The sequence below is a fragment of the Python bivittatus genome, unplaced genomic scaffold (assembly GCF_059951505.1).
Source record: "Python bivittatus isolate LINGU-HERP-01145 unplaced genomic scaffold, Pbiv_v1 ctg000140_np1212, whole genome shotgun sequence".
In the NCBI taxonomy this organism is placed as follows: Eukaryota; Metazoa; Chordata; class Lepidosauria; order Squamata; family Pythonidae; genus Python; species Python bivittatus.
In genome coordinates this window covers 1,352,454-1,358,453 of record NW_028277043.1, presented here as the reverse complement: position 1 = coordinate 1,358,453, position 6,000 = coordinate 1,352,454, and the positions used below count along the sequence as shown (strand labels likewise).

Here is a 6,000-nt window from a genome sequence, read left to right as displayed (position 1 = left end):
ACCTATATGTAACCATCATATAAGCCACAATTAAATGAACAGGACATGGATGAAAGCATTGTGGCATAAACAATCTGATCTTTATTGCTCTACATCTGCATAAAGCATATGCAAACATTTATTCTCCCCAAGTCTGCACATAGGGATGAATCATCTGTGGCCACAAATTGAGCTGAGCCCACAGAGAGCACAATATAAACAGAGGGAACATAAACTCAATCAAGGGACAAATGTGGTTTCTGCTGGCATAATTGATAAAAGGGTCCTATGCTTTCAGACTCACCTGAGGATCACCCTCCCTCTGTGCTGATCTTCTGATATCCTTCTTGTGGTGGCATTCATCTTGATCTCATGTCTTAAATATTTATTGTTTGCTTATTAATGAGGAATAAAGTGTCCCCAAAGATCCTGCTGCTCTGAATTTATCTGCTATTTCTTTTTCCCTATTAAAAATTCTTGTCCTTAAAAAAAATGCCCCAGGAAGATCTATCAGTTCTGTTCTCTTTCTTGTACAATGAATAAAGTCAAGCAAAATAAATTAGTCAAGCATGTTCTCCTGGCTATGATGTCATCTGTTGTTATCACCAGGCTGTTATTGTAATTGAGGAGATCAAAGAGTGTTTAATTTACAAGGGGTGCATGGGCCAAACTGGAACAGGCACTGGGTAACAGCTGGGTAACCAGGCTGCTGTGATACCACCTTAGAAAGAAAGAAGGAAAACTCACCGTTCTTTTGGGCCCTCTCTAATTTTTTCTGCTTGTGATTCCCAAAAGCAAGTGGTCACCTGAGTCAGGAAAGGCGAAGGGCAGCTGGTTGCTGTCTGGTGAATATCACCCACTTAGATTCTTCCCAAATGGGAAAGTGCATTATCCAAAAGTTGATATTTTCCAGGCTGGAGAGCTAGGAATCTGGAGAAGTGATAGCACAAGACTTTCATTAAAGGTTTGCTTCATGCCTGCATTAAACTGTTCAAGAACCCTGTGGAGAAACTTCTAAGCAGAGCTAACGTGCCAAAAATATTGCTTGAACTACCACTGCAAACTTTCTAAAACACAATCCCAACAGTGAGGGATAAATGGAAGCCACTGCCATGATGTTACTGAGTCCTCCAAATGTCTCTGTCCACAGTGTTTTCCTTACCAATCTCTCTCATTCTCTCTGTCTCTCCCAAAAAATGTGGGGAGGGTTGAAATGAGGGTGGGTGAATTTGTCACCTTTGCTCAGATACTTGTTTTTTCTTCAGTTTTTCTTCAGACCTGTTTTTGCATTGATTTGCAAACTTGGGAGGGAGGAATGAATATTTGAATGCAACTGCATGCCTGCTTCGGTTCGTGTGTCCTTTCATACACACTTCTAGCAAGGGCAGCGCTTTTATGCCTGAGGTCTTGCCTACTTATACGTATTTTGTTCTTGTCTTGTCTTTTATCTATGGATTTTTGTCTTTGGAATGGCAGACAGCACTGCCACGGGCACTCCAAGATGTTCAAGGCTTGCAATTGGAGTAAATTCATACAAAAAATGGGCATGAACAGGGAAGAGCCATGGTTTCCCTACTCAGTTGTTGTTATATGTTATTTTCTACATGTTATCTCTTTCCCCATGCCGACATATATATCAGAAATGCTGTGCAGGAAATCGAATCATTTGCATGTATGCCAGCCATGCTAATTTTCCCTTCGCTGGAGCCAAAAGAAATTCTTCTCCGGGTAGATAGCCAAATGGTGCCAACAAATGTTGTTGCTTGCTCCCTGAGTTTCCAGATAACATCATCACTTTTATTTAGCATGCTGTTTATCCAGGAAAGGCAGTGACATTGAGCGATCCTATTACAGTTGTTGTTAAGTGGTCTGTGCCTTGAGGAATTACAATCTAACGTTTGATAAAGGGGTGATGAGAGAAGGTATAGGTGCACTGGAGGGAAGGTTGGGGAGATGAGGTGGGTGCCCCCTCTGCATATGCATTGATGTTCCTGTGCACTCTGTCGGTATAGTCACCACCAGGTTTCTCTATGTCTAGGAAGTTTACCTGGTTTGGGGGCCAACTGTTCTGGGGGCTCAACGTTGCTGACTTTTAATGTACAGATTTTGCATTTGGCTTATCAAGGGAGCTTCTGGAGTATGTTTAAAAAGAGGATAAAAAAACCAAACAATCCCAAATGGGCTATATTCTCAAAATGATTGGCAGTCTACCATCTCAGCTGTTCTTAGACAGAGCAATAAGAAGAATTATTTTGTGCTCCAAACTAAAGAACTATCCATCCAGCACTGTCTTCCCAGCAATGCCAAAGCTTAGGTCTGGGGCAAGGGACATCTGCAACAGCTAGAAATGCCTTCATGTATCTGAGACTGCCTCTCTGTCACTGGTCATAGCAGGTGCTTTGATGGTTACTTCCATGATTGCCTACTGTCTGTGCATGAGAAGGAATGTAATTTTGAGCAAACTAAGGGCCCTTCTACTTGAAGACACTGTATCATTTGTAGACCTGTCTAGTTTCATAACCTCAGCTCTTCTGAGTGATGAGTTAGAATTTCATCAGCTTAATTGAAGGAGGATGAGTTAGCACTTCAGTTCAACTAAAACCAGACTGAAACTGGTTTTAACTGTTGTTCTCGGAACCTCCTGTATTCAGCCTACCTCTTCCTGGTTCCTATCGCCCAAAGAAACATGTTCTACCCACCATTGGCACCCATTCTTCTCCTTCAGTAGTGTTGCCAACTGAGGGCTCCCTGAAAGGATGAAAGAGGATTTGCTGCATGAACCATTGGGCAATCTATTTTTTTCTTACTGGGGGGCAATACTAACTACCCCTCCTCACACTACTGCTATTCTGTCACCTTAATAATAGTGGTCCACCAACATTTGGTGTGCTTTCCTGGCTGCTATAGTAGTTGGTTTGGGGAAGCCAGGAACAGAATTGCACATGTTAAGTTCTAGGAACAAAGTTATGTCATTCCATTTTCAGAGCTTTCAGTGGACATTGAAATGAAGCAGGGATGACAGCTTCATAAATGAACAACAGTTTCACAGCCAGGAAAATGTTCTTTTGTGCCAACAGCATTGATGTTTCAGCAAACAACCACAGGAACTCACCCAAGATGGACCCAAAAGAAGAGTTGTGGCCCCCTGGCAATTTATTATTATATTTTTCTTCCTTTTTGCATTGGGTAGGGATGGAGGTATTTGTGTTCTTCTGCATTAACTCAGGCGGGTAGGGCACTGAATGAATGATATTTTCCATATTCTCCTGTTGGTAACTGGAGAGGACCCTAGCTGGTAGATGGTCATCTCTGTGCATTTCCTGAATTTTGAGGATGGCAGCAGTGAAGACAATTGCAGATCCGTTTCAGACTGCTTTGGAGGGACCTGGAGAAAGAAAACAGGACCACAAGCACCATAAGATTACACTGGCTTTTTTAAAAATGAAGCCGAGGTGCACATGCAGCTTCTGTCTCAACTGACCTATTTTCTTCTTCAAAACCGAATCTATTCATCTTTCTCTTTCCTTTTTTAATAGTTGTTGATGTTATAGCCTATAACAATCAATTACCTCCTGCAGACATTTTCTCTTCAAATAGTTCAAGTTCTGGATTCAATTATTACATCTTTCCTCACTCCCCCCCCCCTTTTTTTTTTCCTCCAGCATGTTCCTAGTAAATGTTAAGTTTAGCTGATAAATTTCTGGAGAGTAACTTCCCTTGTATAATGGAGAACCAGGCCATCAGATCATTGGTACAAAACAACAATTGCATTATTGTTTGGATAAATGATGATGATGATGATGATGATGATGATGAAGATGATAATGATGATGTAAATGAAAAATATAAGTATTAGTATATTTAGGTATCACCAGAAAGAAACACCAGTCCATTTTCTGCTCGTGCCAGAAACTTCATTATTTGGCTATTTTCTCATTAAAACAGTTGGCAAATATTCATATTGTTTCTGCATTTTGACTACAGTTCAATTTTCTCTTGGGGTCTGTACGTGTGTGTGTGTGTGTGTGTGTGTGTGTGTTTTAAAGCTAATCCTCATTATAGTTGTAAGCATGTGTTTCTTTTGGCTATATTCTCTAGTACTAAAGTGAAAATAACCATGCAGAACTCAAACCAGATTGCATAACAAATCATGCAACACCGTGAAGCTGCTTAATATTGAAGGAGACCATTGGTCCATCAAATTTAGGACTGACTCCTCTCCCTGGTATCAGCAGACTTCCCTGAAATTATTGAGATTACATTTGTTCTAAGCCTATGTCCATTCTCAGAAGTTCTGACCCACACATCCCAGATTTCCCCATTTTGGGAGCATTGTCCCAAGAACCTCAAGATGACACTGAAGGTCTCCTAGCATTGAACTCAGCCTTCATCCATCCCTTGTATTCTTTAGCTGAGATGTTAGGTCTATCTCATAAGAAAGCTTTCACACTTGCTAGATTCAATGATCTGCTCTCCAGAAGGAAGATTTAATAAACTTCTGTTCACAAGTATCTACAGCCTCTCCCAATAGAGGAAATAGAGACTGTTTCACACATGCTCCTGCTCTTTTTATTTGTACTGGTGGGCAACCCCAGTATTACCCCTTTTAAGCCATGATTGCTTGGAAGAGGAGAATATTCTTCTGTTTTAGTGATAGATCTTCTGTAATTTCTAGAAGGATAGCCAAATTTTACTCAAATGCCACTGCTATTCATTGTTTAATAGGGTAGCTACTTTGTTGATGATATATGTTCCATTTCTTTGTATATGTTTAGGTGTTCGGGGTCTTGGGCTGAAAATAAAAATGGAAATAAATCCATAAGCTGTAGGTATTATCTCATGATGGTTATATCAGGATATCTGTGTTTACATTTTTGCTAAGCAAAAAAGTCTGGATAAAGAGCATGCACGTGCCACCAACTTATCCCCATTGCTTGCAGCATTCAACTACAGCAGCAAACTTACCATATTGTCCAAACTAAGAATGGCTATCATTTTGGCTTTACCAGGACTGGAATTTGAAATATATAACATTGCTTGTCTATTTGAGCTTGTTAATTAGCTTTTGGGCTTAGCTTGTCATGCAAGCACAGCCATTGGTCTTAGCCATGAATTGTTTTACCCATGGTTTGAGCAAGCCATCTTCCTGATCCTCACATGTTACACTAAGCCATACCACAGTGGCTGAATTCACACAATATGCCAAAAACAAGGAAACTACATTGCAGTTTAGCATGATAAATGCACCAAGTCTTCTTGAACACTATGGTGTCAAATTGGATAACTCCATGTATACAGATATTTGATCTAAAATTTATAGATTGGGAGGATTACCTTTTCATTGGTTGCATAGAAAAAAAAATATAGAATCCAGTCTTTTTGATTAAGGCTTTAAATAGTTTACTCCCATCCCTGGGCTCAGTAATGTTGTTACATTTATTATGCCATTTCCTGGATAGCATTTATTGTTCTCCAGTGAATAAGAAAATATTTTCTCCATGTGTATCTCAGCTCTTACAGCTGGATAGCTGTTAACTGTGGACATGATACTGCTGGTGTGTATGGAGAATTTTTGAAATAGATTAATGTGCTTTTGGCAATAGAAGGAGAGAGAGAGAATCAGCTCCAAAGAAGGTCAGAAGTCATGGATGGAGAGTCTGGCCTTCGTCCAATTTTATGTCTTTGCACAACAACATTCTCCTTTGTCCCTTAAGAGCCAGACAAGTCAGTGGCAATAGCAGCAGCCCTGGATGTCCTTCTTCTCTACCCCTTCCTGGAATATCCTCTTTGGAAGAAGATCTCAGAAGAACTCCCCAAGGAGCTGTTTGTTGGTAGGATCTCTGAGGTGGATTAGGGGATAACCTAACCAAACCTTAGAACCAAGGTGTAGCACTTCTAGTCTCCAAAAGCTTTGGATGTGATCTTCAGCAATCATTGTGACCAAATTAATGTGTAATGTTACCAAAGAAAATAATATTAAATAGACTCATGGGGAGGGCACTTATTAACTGAATTTCATTT

General features: G+C 40.2%; 1 long non-coding RNA gene across 1 annotated transcript in view; it reads left to right on the top strand.

The window, feature by feature from the left end:
* The first annotated feature begins 5,554 nt into the window (after window positions 1-5,554).
* LOC148216451 (uncharacterized) overlaps window positions 5,555-6,000 on the top strand; it is a 43,898-nt gene continuing 43,452 nt past the window's right edge. Inside the window, exon 1 of the long non-coding RNA XR_015795346.1 lies at window positions 5,555-5,810. This is a non-coding gene — a long non-coding RNA (uncharacterized LOC148216451). The remainder of the gene's footprint in view (window positions 5,811-6,000) is intronic.